At 39.0% G+C, this 20,919-nt stretch overlaps 1 long non-coding RNA gene across 1 annotated transcript in view; it reads left to right on the top strand.

Moving 5' to 3' along the window:
• The first annotated feature begins 229 nt into the window (after nucleotides 1–229).
• The window catches only part of LOC118897900, a 31,553-nt gene continuing 10,863 nt past the window's right edge, over nucleotides 230–20,919 (top strand). The window contains exons 1-2 of the long non-coding RNA XR_005020564.1: nucleotides 230–1,075; nucleotides 7,433–7,580. This is a non-coding gene — a long non-coding RNA (uncharacterized LOC118897900). The remainder of the gene's footprint in view (nucleotides 1,076–7,432; nucleotides 7,581–20,919) is intronic.

Consider the following 20,919-nt stretch of genomic DNA (forward strand, 5'->3'; position numbering starts at 1 on the left):
GCTACCCTTTTGTTGTGGTGCGCGGGCTTCTCATTGCAGTGGCTTCTCTTGTTGCAGAGCACGGGCTCTAGGCACACAGGCTTCAGTAGTTGTGGCGCCCGGGCTCAGTAGTTGTGGCTCGGAGGCTCTAGCACGCAGGCTCAGTAGCTGTGGCGCACGGGCTCAGCTGCTCCACGGCATGTGGGATCCCCCCAGACCAGGGCTCAAACCCGTGTCCCCTGCATTGGCAGGAGATTCCTAACCACTGCGCCACCAGGGAAGCCCTATGTTTGTTTTTATTCATCCTATTCTGGACATCCATTAGTCCATTTTTAATACATTTCAAATAAATTGCAGACATCAGTGCACTAAATATTTATTTCAGCATGCCTGTTCACTAGATTTCAAGGTTTTGCTGCTTTTAGTGTAAAATTTACAAAGAAATACACAAATCTCAGGTGTACATTTGTGAGTTTTAACAAATGCTTAGCCACCTGGGTAACTCCAGCCCCTATGAAGATATGGAACATTGCCATCACTCCAGAAACTTCCCTCATGCATCTTCCCAAGCAAACCCCCCTCCCCATGGCTCCAGTGGCAGTCACTTTTGTGATATTTTAAAAACCACTCTTAGCTTAACTAAAGGTAAAAGTTTCACATGTGCCAAGGTCAGCTCTAGATTGCCTCACTGAGCCATGTAACTCCTGTTCCAGCCATGCCAGAGTGCTACCAAACCCAGCACCCTCACACACCTCACAAGTGTCATTCCATGACCTTGGTGTTTTTTACTCTGTCTTGTTTCAATTTAGCTCCAGGACTGCCCTTACTAATATCTATTTTTTTTCCCCCTCAAGATTTACATCTGACATCCTAGATTCTTGGGGTAGAAACTGCTAGAATGAAGACCAGCTGAGCAGGAGGACTTGCAGTCCCACGGGTGTGGCTGGAAGGAGTTGGCTACCTGGAACATACCATCTGCCCCAAGCAGCTCTGAGTCAGGAGTTGGAAGGGGAACCTCTGGCAGGACATGATACGAAGTCCTCTGGGATGGAGTGCCAGGCATGCAAGAGGCACCTTGGAACTTCAGTGTTTGCAGGTCAAGTGCTCAGCTATTTAGCACATTTTGAGTCGAAAACTCTGATTTTCTTAAGGTTTAAGCTGACCAGAAGTGTCTTCTGCTCACGGTTTTGCCTTTTCTTCTCACAGGCAGGGATTCAGAGTTGGTATACTCAAGAGTGTAAAAGTTCCTTGCCAAGCAAAGAGCCCACCACTCTCAGTCTATAGGGAAGCATCCCTGGATGAAACACACTAAAGAAAACACAATTGTGTGTTCTTTCCCAGTTTGTGCACACATGTTTATATACATACATGTTAATCACTGCCAACAAAGCTTTTTCTGCATTAAGCTCCATATTTTCCAGTCTTAGGTATTTTCCTTTTTTCATTACTTGGTCTTTCCACTTCTCTAATGGGTGACCCATAATTTATTGAGCACTTACTATGTGCCAGTACTATGCTAGTGAGTTCCCTACATTATCTCATTGATTCTGTTAAATGACCCTGTGAGGGAGGTTTTGTTATCCTCACAGATTATAGATAAAAAGACTAAGATTTAGGAGGATTGACATAATTTGCCTGAGATCACACAACCAGGAATTTGTACTTTCAACTACCTAACAATGTGGAAACTGGGAGGGTCCTGCTGACTCACTAGACAGTGTGGACAGGAGATGGGGTTTGAATTGGTTTTAAAAGGGAGTGTAAATTCAGCTATAGGTAGAGGCGGAGATGGAGAACAGGAATACAGAATTTGACTAATTCACATTTTCACTTGGAATTAGTCATACTTTAAATGTCAACTGAATATACACCCAATTAGTTAAGGAAATTTAGTTTACAACAGAGGTGGTATCTTGATAGGGAAACTGGAATATTTAGATCCCCTCCTCCCAACACACACAAATATTAGAAGAACATGGGTGAATTCCCCCATTATTTGGGAATGGATAAAACTTTTTCTAACAATGACTCAAAATCCAGAAACAAAGGAAAGACTGCACGGTTAAAAAAGCATAAAGACAAATGATAAATTGGGAAAAATATTTGTAATTTATATCACTGACAAAGGGCTAATAGTCCTAATATATACAAAGCTTGTACAAGTAGAGAAGACCAATCACTCTGTAGCGCTTGATAGCGAAAAAATGGACAAGAAATATAGGCAGTTCACATGTAAAATCCAAATGGCTCCTAAGCATATGAAAAGAATGCTCAACCTCACTCATATTGAGAGATGCAGATTAAATTGCCACTGAGATACCATCACTCACTTTTAGATTGACAAAGATATTAAAGTTTGAAAACATACTCTATTGTATGGACACTGACACTATGAGAAACAGGCACTTTCATTCGTAGTGGGAGGGAGTACTAATGGTCTAATCCTTAGGGTTAGGAGGTTGGGGGATTTGGAAATTTTACATTTGAATTTGCCCTGTGACCCAACAACCTTGTCTCTGGAGATCTATCCCTGTGACAGATTGCAAATGACTGCTAGAATACCTCTGCCTGTGTGCATATCTTTGGGTAGTCACCCTCTTCCCCATGACAATGAGCTTGTCTGAGTACCCTAGGACAGTAGCAAAGTTAATGCAAGCAGAAGATTGAAAAGAACTTGTGCACTGGGTCTTGTTTTCTCTTGACGTGCTTGGAGCCCTGAGAGTGCGACAAGAACGTACACGTGAGTGCTAGCTAGCCTACCAGAGGGTGAGAGGCCACTCGTGGCTTCTCGGCCGGCAGCTGACCAACCTCCCAACATGTGAGTGAGTCTACCTTGGACTCTCCAGTTCCAACTGAGTTGACAGCTGACTTCAGTCACATGAGTGAAAACAGCAGAAGGAAGGACAGGGCTGAGCTCTGCCCAAATTGCTGACCTACAGAATGTTGAGCTAATAAATGATGTTCCTCTGTGCCACTAAGTTTTGAGGTAATGTCCTATAGATAGCAAAAGCTAACTGATACAGTACTGAAGATACTATGACATAGAAATGAAAAGACATGTTCACTGAAGCATTGCCTATAATAACAAAGGACTGGAGACAACTCAGATGTCCGCCAGTTCAGGGATGGTTGAATACCGTGCATTCACTCAGGGAATACTAAGCAACTGCAGTAGAAGTCTCTCTACATTTACGAAGTGATTTTCAGGATATACTGTTAAGTGGAAAAAAGCAAAGTACAAAATAGTACATATAGTGTTCTACCTTTTTTAAAGAAAGGGGAATGTGAATATTTTGGCTTTTATCTTTAAAAATGGTAGAATTGACAAATTAATGAAAAATGATTTCTTAAAGGAAAAGGAAGAGGACACGAATGGAAGCTAGACTGCACTAAATATTTGTTTTGTAGCTATAACTTTAGAATCATGGAAATGTTTTGCATATAGCTGTATACAAACACACACATATATAAAATCATGAGAGGACCCCAGCTGAGCACACGTGAGACTCACTGGGAGGTTGGCTGAGATGCCAATAGAACTCACCGGGAAGCCACCCATTTGGGTGCTGCCAAACTCTCTGGGAGGTGAGTGCCCCTATGCGGCTCCTGAGCTGCGGCTGCCTGCGACTACAAGAACAGACAGGGGAGAGCACAGTGAGGCCTGGAAGAGACACCCCTTCCGCCTCCAGGGTCCCTCTGATGTCCTCTAACGACAAAGCTTAACATCTTGCTAGCTGGCAAAAGAGAAATGTTTCTAGGGTCCAGCTCCAGAATCACACATTGGAACAAAGAAGGGTGGGTTTGGAGCTGCGGAATGTTAAACTGATAACTGGCACACATACTGAGGTATTTATAGATGAAATAATAGGATGTCTGCAATTTGCTTCAAAATAATTCTGTGGGTGGGGTATAGATGAAACAAGATCATTCACATGTTGATAATTGTTGAAATTAGGACTGGTTTATAAAGGTTTATTATACTCTTCTCTCTACTTTTTATATATGTTTTTCTCATATATATATGACTATATATATATGACATTTGTTTTCTCATATGTATATCATGTGTATCTCATATATATGAGATAAACGTATCGATGCATATGCATGTATATATGTATGTATAAATGTTTCCTACTCATTTTCATTATAAAACAAGTTTAAAAATGTGAATGCAAACACATTATCTGTTCCTAGGAAGCCTACACTTTATATTGTAATCTAGTAATCTAGGACTGCTAGAATTTGGGAGAAGCCAGCTATCAACCATATGCAATCTGAGTATGCCCTGACTGGGAAGACAGAACTGTCACTCTGGCTGACGATGGGAGAGAAAGGGATTTCCCTCCTATTGGCAAGTTTGGGGTGGGGCTAGGAGGCCAATACAGGTAGCAACATGTTCTTAAGGTTGAAAGGGGGCAAAACAGTTGCCTTAAATGAGTTAATGTGTGTCAGCACTTAAAACAGTGCTTAGGGTGTTCTAAGTGCTATATAAGTGTTTGTTGTTGCCGTTATTTCATGTTAATGATTTTCCCGTCATCAGCTAACCTGAAATATGCCCTTTGCTGACAAGGCCCCCTCCTTCCCTCCTGCGGTAGTATCTTCAAGACTCCATATAACCCAGAAATTCAGACCTTGAACTGTTGAAGGAGAGAGCTGACTAGTACCCAAGAGTGTCTTGGTTTCCTCTTTTTCTTGCCTTTCTAGGGGAGAGGCAGCCAGCAGTACTGGTTACCGCAGCACATGCAGCAACAATAGAGACTACCAGCAGTGCTGGGGGCAGAAAGGTGGCCATGGCAAAAGTGCAGGTCACAGCGAGGGCAGCAGAGCCTGCAGCACACAGCAGGGCCCTGGACCAGGGCAGGGTACTGGTGGGGCCCCGGAGGAACTCAGTGCCCAAAGGGGCATTGTAGGCACCATGTAGGTAACTTCCGGGGCACAAGGAAGTAGATGAGACATCTGGCCACATGGCCAAGGGTGGGGTGGGGTTGTAGATGCCAAGGGGTTTAACAGTTAGTGGGACGAAGTTGCTTAAACCTTGACTGGAGATTTTGCAGGAGGGTGTTTCATATACTGCCCCCTCAGTGGTGGCAGTATGTGCATGTGTGTGTGTGACGCCCGCATGCATCTGTGCATGTGTATATGGACATCTTTTTGCATGCAGCAGTGGCAATAGGAGATTCAATCCCCCAGTAAAAAGGAGTCAAACTTCATATTTAGAGTAAATAGACAAATAAATGAACATTGCTGGGTAATCAACCTGATACACATTTTTGCCTCTACAGTGGAGTTGCATTTCATACACATACACATATAATTTATGGGAATTCAACTAAAAGTGCTTGGCTTAGCAAACCAACAGCCTACACAACAATAAAAAACAAGATAAAGGTGAGAGAAGGACAAAAATATTTATTTTAATCGTGCATCCACCATGACACCAACAACCGGTGCTCCCCTGCTTTGTCTAGCTCTTGTGTGATTCTCAGAGAGGAGCATCTTGCTGCTCTGTGGGATTCTAGCCCTTAAAGACATGGTTGTGTTTTTTGTTTTTTGTTTTTTTTTTAATAGAAGGTGCACTCTAAATGCAAGCCAGCTACCTTATTCAGAACTCAATGAAGAATACCAACTTCTCACTCTCTCTTCTTACAAAATTAAAAAATGTTGAAAATTATATTTTTCACTTATATTAAGTGGAATCATTTGAAAGTGATATATATTACTGAGTAGAGCTGTATATACAAAATTATGCATTCCAAATTAGTTTAAGGGCATAACAAATTTAGCTGCTACGTGATTTTATTTTACATGCTGACTTTAGACCTATCCCTGCATAAAACATGGCTCCTCTATATGATTTCTGTTACATATAATGAATCAAAACAAACGTCTCATTTGTAGGTGTTGAATTAGTGTGGCACAGAGGGTGTGTCAAAATTCAATGTTTATCATTTTATTTCATACAAAACAACAATAGATCCTTAAGAGCTGGGTGGGTTGAGCATTGAAAAGTGAAGATGAAGTTTAAATGTAGCATCTAGGGAAGGAAGGGCCAAGGGATGTTGGAAAACAACCCTTTTCATATCTCAAAGGGACTGAACAGTAACGGGTAGAAATGTGGTAGAGTTGCCACAAGGACGTGAACTTGGCTATGTAAATTGCAAAACCCAAGTCTGGTTTACCTGGTCTTATGTGACAATGTGAATATTATAAACTGATTATCATATTTGAGGCATCTGTGCCCACCCCCAGCCCTACATTTTAGCCATGCTGTGTAATGGTGTGAAGAACCCATTGATCCAAAGCAACCCTGTGGCCGCCCCTCTGTGGGACTGAAAGTGCCTTTGATTCTGCCTGTTACCATCCCTGTTCTTTTTCTGGAATTATCAATTCTTCTGGGGGTCCAACCTGCCTGGATTTCTTGTTCTCTGGAGGCAGAAGAGCCTCCTGGGAGGTGAACTCAAGCTGGGGCTCAGGAGCATTGGCCCTGGGCAAGCTGGTGAGACGGCCTGACACTTGTGTTTTGAGGGGAAGAAGAAGGTGGTGGGAAAGGGTGAGAAACTTCCTGGGAGGAAGGGATCTGAGCACAGGGAATGTGACCCAGAACAAAGTCTTAGTCATCAGAGCTAAGGGAGGAAGCGCTGAATACAATGCATCAGCCCTCCAGTGTGGGTTAAACTCAATATGAACTCTTTTGGTTTTAAGTTTTTCTAGGACTTCAAATTATCTCCTTACATATAGCATGGAATTATATGGCTTTATAAAGAGTAGTTTCAAATGTATGAATGTGAAATAAGTTTATTATGCTCTAAAACTTTAACTTGTCTTATCTGTGGATAATTTAAACCTCTTGTTATGGGGCAGAAGTATGAGGTTTTGGCTTTCCTGTTGTGTATTCTTTAGACTTTGGAATGTTAATAATGTAACTAATTTTTCAAAATAAGAAAATACTTCGGAAGATTTCCCAACACATTTCAAGAATGGTTTGGGAAGAAAGTTTGTTTTCTCAGTTTGTTTTATGTGATTTCCACACATACTTCCTAAAGCAAAATCAATATGCAGTAAAATCCTGGAGCTGGTGCTGTCAGTTTCTCACTAATAAGTACATTAGATCGAATCCCCTGTCCTACTCATGTACTCTCCCTACATTCTCTTTCCAGGTACACTTTGAGAAAACCAAACGCAAAAATGTCTTGCTGCATGATCATTTCTATCTTGCACTATCCTCTTACCTCTTGCACTTTTTTTTTTTTTCCTGCTTCCAGTAGAAGTTCTACAAACCTGCATGGTATCTTTTTTTTTTTTTTTTAACTTTACAGGAAGGAAAGAGAGAAAGTCAATTTACAAGAATGATTGGCTGCTTTTCCTGATTATAGAGGAGAGAGAGCAAAAGACAGCAAGCAAGGCTCTATCCTCTGTTGTTTAATTCTTACCTCCATTTTCCCTCTTTCAGATTGGTGTCAGAGTTCACCACAGTTCCAGAGGAGGTTGATCTGACCATCAGCAGGGCTACTTAGAGGCCTGGTCCTTCTTCACAGCAAGTGGGCTTGGGCCCAACTCTGAATCCAGCCATGCAAACACTGCCCGTGAAACCCTAGCAGGTCAGTCCACTGGCTTCTCTTTTTCTTTCTTCCACAATCTCACACAGAGCCTTGCTTCAAGCTTCTAGGAATTAATAAGGGAAGAGACAAACATTAGCCTACCAAGATTCTAATTAACTTTGATGTGGATTTATGTGTAAAGTTGGATGAGTCACTGATTTTTAATAAATGGGAGAGAAAAATCTTAAAGATTAATGTAATAGCTGAGAACACAGGAGGGAGAACTTTGATGCATGCTTAATTCTTTTCCCCAACCCACGTCATTTGGAGAAAAAAATATCAAAGACCTTTACAAAAGGGGGAACGGAAAGGGGATTATGCAAATTAAAAGTTCACAGGACTAAATCATTACTCTTGTGCAAATGAGCTTCTCCTTCATGTGCTTTTCAGGAGTGTTTTAAGGCTATATTTGCTGAGGATACATTCCTGAGGATAATGAGAAATAGAGGCATGGTAAAAAGAGACTGATTATAAATTAACTGATCTTTCTATGTGTTACAGAGTTCTATGTATTGAGTTTTCCCCCTCCTCCCACCTAGTCCAGGCAGCTGTCAGAAACCTAGACCGGTATGGCTACCTTTCCAGCTGTCCTTAGAGTGGTCTAAGCTCTTCATTGGCTTCAGGGCCATTGCTGTCCTGCCCCCTCTTTTGCCCTGATTTGGGGACTAGGGCAGAGCGAAGGTTTCTGACTGCTAACAGAAGCTTCTCACTCTTGGGTGAAATGGTTAAAACCAGCAGGTCTGTGGGCTCCTAGGCCACTCACTTTCCAATTTGATGGAATGTTCCACTGTTGAGTGTCATCAAGGTTAAATAATTTAGCCTAAAGCTCTCTTTGGCCTGATAATAGACAGCTGCAATGTATAAAGATATATTTTGAGTTGTTGTACAGATTAAGTATCCAACTTTTTCCTAAATGGTAAACTGACATGGTGAGAGATATGAAACAATGCACAAGGCCTTATTGTGTTTGATTAACTGTGGATGCTTCCATAGCTTAGATAGCTGGTTTGAACAAAATTGTAATTTCACAGCCTTACCAAAAAAGTCATTAATCTTTTATCATTTTATAAAGTAAGAACTTAGTATATATTTACTGATAATGAGGGGAATATGTAGGTTGACATAATTTATTGAAACTTTATTTCATACTTGAGTTCTGTGGACAAATATTTATAAATAACCTCCTGGGATGTACATCTTTTCTCACCTGTCATAGTTTTGCTTAGAATAAATTCATGAGACTATATGCCACAGAGACTGCTGAGGGAAGTAACTAATAGTAGTGAAGACTTTGAAGGCTGACTTCTGGCTTTACCTCTTATTAGCTGGGCAACCTTGTTTAAGTCCCTTAACAGCCCAATTTCTTCAGCTCAAAGATAGAGATAATACCACTCCATCCTAGAGTTCTGTATTAAATGAAATAATGTCTGCAATGTACACAGGCCAGTGTTGGGCACATAGGAAAACACTTAATAGCAGAGCTATCATTCCTAGAAACGGAATTGCTGGGTTAAGGGTATGTATATTAAAAATATTGATACAAATTGCTAAAGTTAATCTTAAAATTTGATTATAAAGTTGTGGGTCTCATGAATGAATATATGATAGTAAGAGATAATAGGGATGCCCATTAATGTAAGAATCTGCCCCTAGTATTCACCTGTTTGTTTTGTATCTGTTCTCGCTTCTTCTGATAACAGCATTTGATTTTCCTTGGGAGAACTACATTTCCTCCATTCTCAATCCATGTAGTGCAGTGGGACTGACCCCATCCTGTGGCTTCAGCAGGGAGCAGGAGTATATGAGACAGTCCTGGGTAATCAAGACAATGTACCCGCCTGCCACAATGATTGGTTCAGTAATGGGCATATGACTTGAGCTGGCCCAATAAGAATCTACCGTAGCATATTTATTGATAGTATTGGGAAAGTGACACCGTCTTTTTGCTCTGGTTGCTAAGACTGAGCTGCTGGTCATTCCTTCTATCTGGAAAGAATCTACTGGGGATAAAGTATGAGGAAATGCAGAGCTGAGATATGTTCATGTTTGAATACTTGGGTATAGCTATGTCACGTTTTGAATTACATGAGTCAAAATATTCCCTTTATTGCTCAAATCACTTTGTGTTGGGTTCTTACTGAAAGGTGACTAAACCCAACAGATCATATTATGTCACTCAAGGTCACATCCTGCCTGCGTAAGAAATAAGCAGAGTTTCTATCACATTAAATGTCAGAGACATTTATGTCCCAAGATATTCCTGAATGATTGTAGGTCACAAGTCAATATGAGTTATGCAATGCTTGTCTGAAGTTGTCATTGGATTAAGACCTATATTGGACAGGTTTAGGTTTCCTTCAAAAGCATGACTGCAGCTATGGATACTCGTTGATTACCTGGTAACTAACCATGGTTCTAGGAAAGTATGTATGTGTCTGTGAAGGTAAATACAGGGAATTTTTTTTTAAATTTGAATGAGTTGTTAATATGAAAATCTGCAAACGGTATCTATTGGTGTTGACTTCTAAGACTTCTTCCCAGTAGGTTTGCATTAGAAAACATAAGTATTGTCTGTATTTAACTTTTTCATTTGTCCATAGTGAATATACAAAGCTGAAATGCAGGGTCCTGTTGAGGCGTCACAGAAAGCAAAGCCAAACAGAACGTAAAGACCGAACTTGGGAGAACTTTGAGCACTGGTCCAGAGCATTCGCACTTCATTCTTTGTGTCATGAGGGGTCCTTAAATATTTTGAGAAAGTTTCTAGAAGATTAATAGGGCAATGATATGCAGATGAGAGGAGAAGAGAGGAAACAGGAGGTTAGGAAAGGAATTACTGGACTCGCAGTAATTCAGGTTGAGATTTTTTTTTAAAAAGTGGGGCAGTGGGAATGGAAAGCAAACAATGGATGGGGGAGACATTGAGAAGGAGGAGAAAATAAGACTTGGCCACCTCAAGAATAAGGGACAACAGAGAGAGAAGAGTCGAAGATGAGCTTTATCATTTATTTTTTAAAAAGATAAGGTAGTTTGGGGAACTGATTTGGTTTGGTGGAGGAGCTGTGGGTAAGGTAATTAGTTTGGTTTTATATTTATTTGTACTCTTTTTGATTTGGATTTCGGTTCTCTTAGAAGTTGAACACAGTATGTAGAGTGGGAGGTAACCACGAGGTGGCCCTGGCAGTTGAAAACTGCTCTCCCAGAGCTATATGTAAAGAGAAGTATGAAAAGTAACTTTAAGAGCAATAATCTTTATCCAAAGCCTGTGACTGTATTAACTCATCCAAAGAAAGAATTGCTCATTAGAAAGGGGGTTATTTGGTAATGAAATAAATAAAATGGTGAGCCATGAAGATAAAGTTTGGCAGTGTCCAAAAAGCATTGTTTGGAATGGTCTGAGGCCTTAGGCAGTCAGGTGTGATTGGCAGATATGACCCAGCCTGTTGATGGATGGATGTACCAGGCTATTTTAACCTTATGACACTTCATAATTTGTTCTAATTTTATGCTCACCAGATCAACCTTCTAAATATAATTTGGCTCCCCGTATGGTTTCTATGCCGGGAGAGAAATTCCTTTTGGGTAGCAGGTCCTTTTTCATTGTCTGTCATTAAATTGATATTCTGGGTAAGAAGCACACATGTCAATCATGAGTTTCCACAGTGTTGAGTCATCATCCTCATGAATTGTGCAACCCTGAGGCACAGGCAAAACTGCGTTTCCCCCTCTGTAAGGCTGAGGGCCAGTCTCTGCCTGGTGGAGAGCTACCAGGTCAAAGCCTCACGGTAGGTAGGTAGCTGACCTTCCCCCTGGTATGTTTGACATTTCTATGATCTCTTCGCTTCAAGCATATATACTCCCTGACCCAGAAAACACCAGGCAACAGAGAATCAACAACAAGGCCTTAAATCTGCTAGAAAATCTGTCACAGCCTGGAAGAATTAATACCTGGGACATTTTTCCACTTGGGGAATTTTAAGGCACCACCCAAATCCTATTTACTTTGTTTAGTTTTGCATGTGTGTGTGTATGGGGTGTGTGGTGTGTGTGTGTGTGTGTGTGTGTGTGTGTGTGTGTGTGTGTGTGTGTGTGTGTGAGAGATCATAAAAGTTACTCTTAATCATTATAGACAACAATAATGAGGAAACAAAGATGAATAAAAACAAGTTAACACCCCTTCCCAGAGGCAACCATGGTTTGCATTCTGGCATATTTCCACCTAGGCAATTTCTTTTTACTTTTAATTTATACGCAATTTTAAAACCTTCATTATTCCACTGTAGATTAGAAGTAGCAATCTAAAGAAAGGGAAGAGAAAGAAAAGTCATAAAAAGTAGATACAATTTGTTAAAGCTCATAGTGTTCTGGATCATTTCATGGGCCATAGCCATGCACAGCTCAGTAATTCCTGGGGTCAGTCCCTGTACTGTAATTGGTACAATAATAAATTTTCAGCATGATGACCTCAAATCATCATTAAATAGTTAATTTATATTCGGTATACTTCTGTTAATAGTAGAAGATATAAAGAATACACTTCTGAACTATGTCCTTCAAGCTGGTTAATATGTATAAGGAATGAAGTAAACCCTTAGCTGTATGGAAACTTGATTATACAGAATTCTTCTTTTTCTATGGGTTCCAAATAGACAAGATGTAGCTAAAACTATTGGTTGCCTCTCTGGCATCCATTCCACCCTTCTCCCATTAGTTGGCAGCCATACTTTTGGTGGGGCTGACACAATTCTAGCTACAGAGAAAGGCTCTGCTTGGCTTAAGCTAGTCATGATAATCACATCCCCTTGCCCCAGTAACTGATTCAGGAAAGAGCCTGGAGCTGTGACCTAAACCAACAGCTCAAAGCATTTCTCTGGCCACAGTGACCATTCAGAGGTAGATGCTGACCCCAATTCATCAGTCAGGATAAAGCCATTAGCTTCTGTTCAGCGGCTATGGAAGAGAGGCTCTCTTCTCCTGTAATCTGAGATGTACATTTGAGTCCTGGAACTGTGGCAACCACTCATTACAATGAGAAAGTCCACCTGAGGATATTTTTTAAGGCAGCAGAAGAGATGATCTATTGTACACGTGTTACACTCAGCCACACCTGAGAATACAACCAGTCCAGAATGTCACAGAACCAGGAGAGCCTGTTTTGGTGTGTGCAAAGTGGGCCTCTCAGCAGGGGCTGTGGCAACAAGATGGCTATGGAAGTTCTAGATCCATTGAAACAAGTTCCAGGCAGTAGCATGCAATCTAACAACTTGTACCATTGTGCCTGGCCACCTGCCTTCCATATTTCTGCTCTTGTGGCCTCTATGAGTGTTCAAGGTAGTGGTTTGCTTGGACCTCTAACTCATCTTTCTTTTTTCTTTTGGGCTTCAGCCTGCCCATCTGCTTCTTCCTCCTCTTGGCTCTCATGGTGTGGAGGTTTCTAAGAAGATGGTGCTAAGGCCAGTAACCTGCCTGAGCATTAATTCAACCCATGGAAGAGGGCAGAACTGAGACAGAAAAAAGAAGCCAGAATCCTGAAATTCACTCTACACCTGGGCTCGAGCAAATGATTTTCATTTATATTTAAGCTATTTTGATCTGCATATCCAATACTGTGCTTTGTTGGAGGTGAAGGTAGGCCATCAACACATAAATGTCCGGAAGTTCTGTTAAAGGCATGCATCTAATGTTCCAGACACCAGTCAGGGCTGGGCTTGAGTCACAATTATGAAGAAGATAGCATACCACACAGGAACTGCTCAATAAATAAATATTGGTTGAAAATGGTTGGAGTAGTCAGAATGGGTCAGGATTCGCTAGGAGTAAAGATAGAGAGTAGAGGTCTGAAGACTCAAACTCCAGTAGGCATAAGGAGGAAAAATTGGAATTAGTGAAGAAGCCACTGAAGAGATAGGGTGAGAGGCAGCATGTTGCCCCATCATTGTGCCTAATAGAAAAAGTTTCCATTAAGAGCTGGTGATCTACAGTGTCAAATATTTCAGAGGTACCAAGATAATCAATGAACAAGATGAACTTGGTAATTTGGAAGTAATTGGTGACTTGGTGAGATGCACAGAAGCAAATACTAAGTGACTTTGAATTTTATTAGATTTGGGATAAATATGGTGTAAACAAAGTTTCCCAGAGACACTGGCCCAACAAAGTATAGCGTCATAGTGACAGACACAAAATGGATTTTCTTTGGTTCTGCTTCTATTTTCTTTGTAGAAAAATCCAGAGATTTAAAAATTATTTACACCTTTTTGGGGAACTCCAGGGTGTTTTTTTATGTTTATTACAAACCACTGGTTGCTAAGTGGCGTTCACCATTTTCCTACTGTCCTCCTCTGACTCTCTTGGGGGAGAGGTGATATTGGCAAGGGCCCTGGGCAAAGAAGAGAAGTGACTTCTAGAAGACCAGCCAGCCACCAACCACTTTCCACAGCTTGTGGCCTTCACTCTGGGAGTTTCACTACCATGAGGGCATAGCTAGTCCTCAGCCCTGGGGCTCAGAAATCTCATTTTTCCAGCACCCCAAGAGAGTGCCATTAACCCAGCTCTCAGAGGCTTGTCTCCTATGCACAAATTTGTCAAATTTTAGGAAGCATTATAACTGTCAAGAAATGAAAATGCCTGGATTGGCAGAAGATTGGTGAGCAAGGAATCCAAATATTAGGAGTGATTTGATTCAAGAAGTATCCCCCAGCTGGAACAGATTGGGGTACTGTTACCAAGAAGTTCAAAATGTTAGTGTTCAGTCAGAATTCCTTTTCCTCTAGGTAACACTTGCATAGTTATTTGTAAACATTTTCTTCCTTTGGGATCCTGTTTTTTTCCTCTGCTCATGTGGCTGATCATCTTCTATTCGTGTGGTTTTTCTTTCAAACATGAGTCTGATATACTTGATTAGGGTTCTACTTACAACCAAATACAGTTCTGCTTCCTTGAGACTGCTCTCCGCCACCTTGATTGGAGTTTTAACTGTTCACAAACATTCCCTTCATACATTTTTAAAGACAGTCTTTGAAGCTTATTCCCATAGTTGAAAATGTGTATCCAGTGACTTCAATATTTTCTAGTTTGTTCATTCATTCATTGCTCATCCATTTATTCACACATTCATTCCATAAATATTCAGCGTATGCCTACTCTGTGTCAGGTATTGTTGTAGATTCTGGGATAATAACAACTTGTAATAGAGTCACAGTTTGGCCCTTCTCAGCTTCTGACGATGAGTACTGGGAAAGAGTTCACTCTAGGCCCTGGGGATGGTGATAGTTCCTGCTGCTATGGGAGCCCAAACATCAATGCCTATGGGAGTGTCCACTGACGTCCATCAGTGATGGTCAGTTTTCCTTGTTGATGTCTCCACTGCCTTAGTACCTAGTATTGGACACTGCCAGAGGTGGTAGTGAGGCCTCTGGGTCTGTCCCTAAGCCTGGGCTCAAGGCAGCCAGGACTGTGAGAGCATGCATAATATACATTGAGGGTGCCATGTTCTGATGCTGCAGAGGCTGATGGATTCAATGCTAATCACTCTGCTGTCTTGAACTTCTGTCTGTTTTAGCATTTCTCACTTTTTCCATTCTCCCCCCACCCCAGTTTTATTGAGATATAATTGACACATTGTGTGAGTTTAAGGTGTATACTGTGATGATTTGATAGATGTATATATTGTGGAGATATATAAGGTTTGTCAACACATCTTTCACCTCATATAATTACCATTTTGTTGTTGTTGTTGTGAGAACATTTAAAATCTACTCGCATAAAAACTCTCAACTACAAAATACGGTATTGTTAACTGTGGTTACCATGCTATGCATTATTCCTCTTATAACTGGAGGTTTGTATCCTTTGACCAATATCTCCTCATTTCCCTCACCCCCCAGCCCCTGAGAACCACAGTTCTACTCTCTACTTCTGTGAATTTGGCTTTATAAGATTCCACACATAAGTGAGATCATTGCAGTATTTTTCTTTCTCTGTCGACTTATTTCACTTAGCATAATGCCCTCAAGGTCCTTCCATGTTGTTGCAAATGGCAGGATTTCCGTCTTTTTTACAGCTGAATAATATTTCCATGTCTTGGCTATTGTGAATAATGTTGCAATAATCATGGGAGTGCAGATAGCTCTCTGAGATAGTGATTTCATTTTCTTTGGCTATGTAACCAAACGTAGGACTGGTGGATCATATGGTAGTTCTATTTTTAATTTTTTTAGGAACCACCATACTGTTTTCCATGGTGCCTATACCAATTTACATTGCCACCAACAGTGCACAAGTGTTTTCTTTTCTCTGAGTCCTCACCAACCCTTGTATCTTGTCTTTTTGATAATAGTCTTTCTAACACATATGAAGTGATATCTCATTCTGGATTTCATTTGCATTCCCCTGTTGATTAGTGGTATTGAACATCTTTTCATGTACCTGTTGGCCAATTGGAAGTTTTCTTTGGAAAAATATCTATTCAGGTCCTTTGCCCATTTTTAATTGGATTATTATTATTATTATTATTTTGCTTTTGAGTTATATGCATTCTATAGATATTTTGGATATTAACCCCTTATCATATATACAGTTTGTAAATATTTTCTCCCATTCCATAGGTTGCCTTTTCATTTTGTCGACTGTTTCTTTTGCTGTGCAGAAGCTTTCTAGTATGATGTAGTCCCACTTGTTGATATTTGCTTTTGTTGTTTGTGCTTTTGGTGTCATATCCAAAAAATACTTGTCAAGACTAATGTCAAGGAGTTTTTTCCCTCTATTTTCTTCTAAGGGTTTTATGTTTCAGGTTTCAGGTCTTGTGCTTAAGTCCTTAATCTATTTGAAGTTAAGTTTTGTGAAAGGAGTAAGGTAGGTGTCCAACTTCATTCTTTTGAATGTGAATATCTAGTTTTCCCAATACCATTTGTTGAAGACACTGTCCTTTCCCTATTGAGTATTCGTGACTACCTTTTCAAATATTAGTTGACTGTATGTACATGAGTTTATCTCCAGGCTCTCAATTCTGTTAGATTGGTTGATGTATCTGTTTTTATGCCAGTACCATATTGTTTTGATTACTATAGCTTTGTAATATAGTTTGAAATCAGGAAATGTAATGCCTCTAAGTTTGTTCTTCTTTCTCAATATTGCTTTGACTATTCAGGGTCTTTTGTGATATCATACAAATTTTAGGATTTTTTTTCTATTTCTGTAAAAAATGCCTTTGAAATTCTGATAGGATTGCAGTGAATCTGTAGATTTCTTTGGGTAGTATGGACATTTTAACAATGTTAACTCTTCTAATCCATGGACATGGATATCTTTCCATTTATTTGTGTCTTCTTCAATTTCTTTCTTATAGTTTTTGGTGTGTAGATCTTTTACTTCCTTAGTTAAATTTATTCCTAAGTATTTTATTGTTTTTGATGCTGTTGTGAATGAAATTTATTTATTTATTTATTTTTCAGGTAGTTTATTGTTAGTGTATAAAAATAAAACTGATTGTTGTGTGTTGATTTTGTATCTTGAAACTTTACTGAATTCATTTATTAGTTCTAACAGCTTTTTGGTGGTATCTTTAGTATTTTCTATATACAGTATTATGTCATCAGCAAGCACACAATTTTACTTTTTTCCTTTCTGATTTGGATGCCTTTTATTTCTTTTTCTTGCTTAATTGCTCTGGCTAGGACTTCCAGTACTATGTTGAATAGGAGTGGTGGTAGCGTACACTCTTGTCATGTTCCTGATCTTAGAAGGGAAGCTTTCAACCATTCACCATTGAGTATGATGTTAGTTGTGCTTGTCATATGTGGCCTCTATTATGTTGAGGTATGTTACTTTTATACATACTTTGTTGAGTTTTTTTTATTAGGAAAGGGTATTGAATTTTGTTGAATACTTTTTTTGTATCTATTGAAATGATCATGATTTTTATCTTTCATTTTATAAATGTGATATACCACATTTATTGGTTTACATATGTTGAAGCATTCTTACATCCCAGGAATGAATCCCACTTGACCTGGTGTATGATAATTTTAATGGGTTATTGAATTAGGTTTGCTAATATTTTGTTGATAATTTTGGCTTCTATATTTATCAGGGATATTGGCCTGTACTTTTCTTTTCCTCTCATTTTCTTATCTGGCTTAAAATGAGTTTGCAAGCATTCCCTCCTCTTCATTTTTTGGGAAGAGTTTGATAAAGATTGGTATTAATTCTTCCTTAAATGTTTGGTAGAATTCATTCATAAAGCCATTTGGTCCTGGGCTTTCCTTTCTTGGGAGGTTTTTGATTACTGATTCAATCTCCTTGCTCATTATTGGTCTGCTCAGAGTTCCTGTTTCTTCATGATTCAGTCTTGGTAGGTTGGATATTTCTAGGAATTGATCCATTTCTTCTAGCTTGTCCAATTTTTTGGTGTTTACTTAACTTACTCATAGTAGTCTCACAATACTTTGTATTTCTGTGCTATAAGTTTTAAGGTCTCCTCTTTCATTTATAATATTATTTTTTTGAGTCTCCTTTTTTTCTTGGTTACTCTAGCTAAAGTTTTGTTAATTTTGTTTATCTTTTCAAAAAATCAACTTTTAGTTTTGTTGATCTTTTCTATTTGTTTTCTATTTTCTATTTCATTTATTTCTGCTCTGATATTTGTTATCTCCTTTCTTTTGCTAATTTTGCACTTACTTTGTTCTTCTTCTTCTAGTTCCTTAAGGTGTAAAGTTAGGTTTTTTATTTGAGATCTTTCTTTTTTTTAATTTTATTTTATTTATTTATGGCTGTGTTGGGTCTTCGTTTCTGTGCGAGGGCCTTCTCTAGTTGCGGCAAGCGGGGGCCACTCTTCATCATGGTGCGCGGGCCTCTCACTATCGCGGCCTCTCTTGTTGCGGAGCACAGGCTCCAGACGCGCAGGCTCAGTAGCTGTGGCTCACGGGCCTAGTTGCTCCGCGGTATGTGGGATCTTCCCAGACCAGGGCTCGAACCCATGTCCCCTGCATTGGCAGGCAGATTCTCAACCACTGCGCCACCAGGGAAGCCCTTTTTTTTAATGTAGGCATTTATTGCTATAATCTTCCTACCTAAACCTGCTTTTGCTGTGTCCTATAAGTTTTGATATATTATGTTTCCATTTTCATTTGTTTCAAGATATTTTTCATTTCCCCTTTGATTTCTTCTTTGACCCATTCGTTGTTTAAGAGTGTGTTGTTTAATTTCCACATATTTGTGAAATTTTTCAGTGTTTCTTTTATTATTGATTTTTACTTTCATACCATTGTGGTCAGAAAATGTATTCAGTATGATGTTAATCTTTTTAGATTTGTTTGTTTTGTGATCTGTCCTGGAGAAAAGGTTTGTTTTGTGATCTGTCCTGGAGAATGTTCAGTGTGTGCTTGAGAAGAATGTGTATTCTGCTGCTGTTGGATGGAATGTTCTGTATATGTCTGTTAGGTTCATTTGGTTTAAAGTATAGTTCAAGTCCAATGTTTCTTATTGATTTTCTGTCTGGATGATGTATCCATTGTTGAAAGTGAGGTATTGGAGTCCACTACTCTTATTGTATTGTTTTCCATTATTCCCTTCAGATATTTTACATATTTGCTTAATATATTTAGGTAATCTGATATTGGTTGCATATATTTATATAATTTATTATTATAAATTTTTGGTAAATTAACCCATTTATCATTATATAATGACCTTCTTTTCTGTTGTTACAGTTTTTGACTTAACGTCTATTTTATCTGATATGAGTATAGCTTTTGCTATACTTGCTCTCTTTTGCTTTCTATTTGCATGGAAAATCTTTTTCCATCCCTTCACTTTGAGCCTATGTGTGTCCTCAAAGCTGAAGTGCTGAAATGAGTCTCTTGTGGGCAGCAGATAGTTTGGTGTTTTTTTGTTTGTTTGTTTGTTTTGTTTGTTTTTTAATCCATTCAGCCACTCTACGCCTTCTGATTAAAGAATTTAATTTAGTTTACATTTAAAGTAATTATTGATAGGTAAGGACTTGCTAATGACACCTTGTTAATTTTTTTCTGACTGGTTTTTAATTATTTTGTTCCTTTCTTCCTCTCCTGCTGTCTTCCAATGTGAATTGATAATTTTCCATAGTGGTATACTTTGATTCCCTTTTCTTTATCTTGTTCATATCGAATATAGGTTTTTGTTTTGCAGTTACCCTGAGGTTTACATGAAACATCTTACAGGTATAACAATCTATTTAAAGCTGATTGCAACTTCAATTGTATTAAAAAATTCTACCCTTTTACTCCCTCCTCACCTTTTATGTTTTTGATGTCACAATTTACATGTTCTTCTATTGTGTACCCATTGAGAAATTATTGTAGCTAAAGCTATTTTTAATATTTCTGTCCTTTTACCTTCATACTAGAGTTAAGTGATTAACATACCACCATATTACAGTATTGAAGTATTCTGAATTTGCTATGTACTTACCATTACCAGTGTGTTTTATATGTTCATATGTTTTCATGTTACTAATTAGCATCCTTTCATTACAACTTACAGAACTCCTTTCAACATTTCTTTTAAGGTAGGTCTAGTGTGATGAACTCCCTCAGCTTTTGTTTGGGAGTCTTTATCTCTCATTCTGAAGGACAATGTTTGCTGGGAAAAGTGTTTTTGGTTGGAATTTTTTTTTCTTTTAGCACTTTGAATATATCATTTCACTCTCTTCTGACCTGTAAGGTTTCTGCTGAGAAATTTGCTCGTAAACTTATAGGGGTTCTCTGGTAAGTAACAAGCTTCTTTTCTCTTGCTGCTTTCAAGGTTCTCTCTTTGTCTTTTATTTTAGACAGTTTTATTATAATATTTCTTGGAGGAAATCATTTTGGGTTTAAATTTATGAGCTTCATGAACTTGTATGTCCAAATCTCTCCCCAGTTTTGCAAAGTTCTCAGCCATTATTTCTTTAAGTATCTTTCTGTCCCTTTCTCTCTCTCTTCTCCCACTGGCATGCCAGTAATGCACAGATTGTTTCTCTTTGTGTGTTCCATAGATCCCATAGACTCTCTTCGTTCCTTTTCATTCTTTTTCCTCTTTCCTCCTCTGACTGGATAATTTCAAATGGATAATTGTTAAATTGTTTATCTCTGTTCATTTATAGCTCTCTGAACATCTTTACAGCAATTATTTTGAATCTTTTATCAGGAAATTAATATATCTCCATTTCTGGGGGGTCAGTTACTGTAAGTTAACTGTGTTCCTGTGGTGGTGTCATGTTTCCCTAATTCATCATGATCCCTGTAGCCTTGCATAGGTATCTGCACATTTGAAGAAGCAGTCACCTCTTTCAGATGTTATAGACTAACTTTGGTATGGAAAGTAC

This window comes from Balaenoptera musculus, chromosome 7 (assembly GCF_009873245.2).
Source record: "Balaenoptera musculus isolate JJ_BM4_2016_0621 chromosome 7, mBalMus1.pri.v3, whole genome shotgun sequence".
Classification (NCBI taxonomy): domain Eukaryota; kingdom Metazoa; phylum Chordata; class Mammalia; order Artiodactyla; family Balaenopteridae; genus Balaenoptera; species Balaenoptera musculus.